We start from the raw sequence: 2,371 nt of genomic DNA on the forward strand, positions 1-2,371 counted from the left end.
AAAAATTGCCAACAAAAAAAAAGTCCTGGCACAGATGCTTTCACTGGAGAATTCTTCCAATCATTCAGAGAAGAGCTGACACCAATCCCCCTCAAACTATTCCTGAACATAGAAAAGGATGGATTCTTCCCAAATTCATTTTATGAAGCAACCACAATCCTGATACCAAAACCAGGCAAAGACACCAGTAGAAAAGAAAACTCCAGACCAATATTCCTCATGAATATAGATGGAAAAATCTTCAACAAAATCTTATCCAATAGATTCCAACAACATATCAAAAAAAATTATATATATATACATCATGACCCAGTGGGATTCATACTGAATATGCAAGGATGGCTTAACTTTAGAAAAACAATCAATGTAATCCATCACATAAGTAAAACAAAGGAAAAGAATCACAAGATCATATCAAGAGATGCAGAAAAGGCATTTGATAAAAATCCAATACCCATTCCTGATTAAAAGAAAAAAACTCAGAAAAATAAGAATAGAAGGGCAATTCCTAAACATAATAAAGGGCATATATGTAAAACCAACAACCAACGTTATTCTCATTCCCCTTGTGAACAAGAACCATATGAGGATGCCCTCTATCTCCACTTCTTTTTAACATTGTATTGGAAGTCCTAGCCAGGGCAATAAAGCAGGAGAGGAAAATCAAAAGCATACAAATTGGTAAGGAAGAAGCAAAACGATCCCTCTTTGTGGATGATATGATTCTATACATAGAAAACCCAGGAAACTCAGCAAGAAAATTACTGGAACTTATTGAAAGATTTTGCATAGTGGCAGGATACAAGATCAACATACAAAAATCAGTGGGGTTCCTCTACACAAGATAAGAGATTTCTGAAAAGGAAATAAGGAAATCAATACAATTTACAATAGCTATTATAAAGATAAAATACATGGGAATAAATCTTACCAGGAACACAAAAGACCAGTAAAAAGAAAAACACAAAACACTACTTTAAAAAACTATAAGAGATTTATATAAATGGAAGAACATACCATGTTCATGGATAAGAATACTGAACATTGTGAAAATATCAGTACTACCCAAACAAATCTATAATTCAATGCAATCCTGATCGAGATTCCATTAGCATTCTTTAAAGACATGGAAAAACCAATCACTAATTTTATATGAAAGGAAAGAGAACTAGGATAGGCAAAGCATTCCTGAAGAAGAAGAACAATGTAGGAGGTCTCACACTCCCAGATCTCAAAACCTACTACACAGCCACAGTTGTCAAAACAGCCTGTTATTGGTACAATGACAGAGATATTGACCAGTGGAACAGAATTGAGAACCCAGAAATCAACCTATGGTCAATTATCATTGATAAAGTGCCAAAATCCATTAAATGGGGAAGAGATAGTTTCTTTCATAAATGATGCTGGCAAAATTGGATATCCATTTCTAGAGAAATGAAATAAGATCCATACCTCACACCATTCACAAAAACTAACTCCAGATGGATGAAAGACTTAAAAGTAAAATCTAAACCTCTAAAGTTCATCAAAGGAAAAATAGGGACAAACTTAGGGGCCCTAATTTATGACATAAATAGACTATCAAGCATAACCCAAGATGCACAAACAACAGAAGATAAACTAGATGATTGGGATCTTCTAAAAATTAAATTCTTATGTGCATCAAAAGACTTCTCCAAAAGAGTAAAAAGAGAACCTACAGAATGGGAAAAAATATTCGGCAATGACATATCAGACAAAGTACTTATCTCTAAAATTTATAGAAATCTCTGGCACCTCAACATCAAAAAGACAAAAAATCCAATTAAAAATGGACAGAAAATATGAACAGACACTTCACTTAAGAAGATATTCAGGCAGCCAACAAACACATGAAGAAATGTTCATAATCATTAGCCATGAGAGAGTTGAAAATCAAAACAACAATGAGATACCATCCCCCCACCCACCAGCATTAATAGAAAAGTTCAACAAGACAGAAAATAGCAAATGCTGGTGAGAATATTGAGAGATTGGGACTCACATACACTCCCGGTGGGACTGTAAAAAGATACAGTCACTGTGGAAATTGGTTTGGCAAGAGAGTCAGATTTGGGTACTGGCCCGTCTGCTTTCATAGCTGCTTTGCAGTAATTAATTTTCTCTCCTTTTTTTTTTTTAAAAAAAAAAATTGGTTTGGTGATTCCTTAAAAAGTTTGATATAAATATCGTTTGATCCAGCAATCCCATTACTAGGTATATATCCTAAAGAAGTGAGAGGTAGGACAGGAGGAGATATATGTGCATCCATTTTCATCTATTCACAATAGCAAAGAGATGGAAACACCCTAAATGCCCATCAACCAAGGAATAGATAACAAAACTGTGG

This window comes from Orycteropus afer, unplaced genomic scaffold (genome assembly GCF_000298275.1).
Source record: "Orycteropus afer afer isolate SDZICR_OR568_19922 unplaced genomic scaffold, OryAfe1.0 scaffold00570, whole genome shotgun sequence".
Taxonomy (NCBI): domain Eukaryota; kingdom Metazoa; phylum Chordata; class Mammalia; order Tubulidentata; family Orycteropodidae; genus Orycteropus; species Orycteropus afer.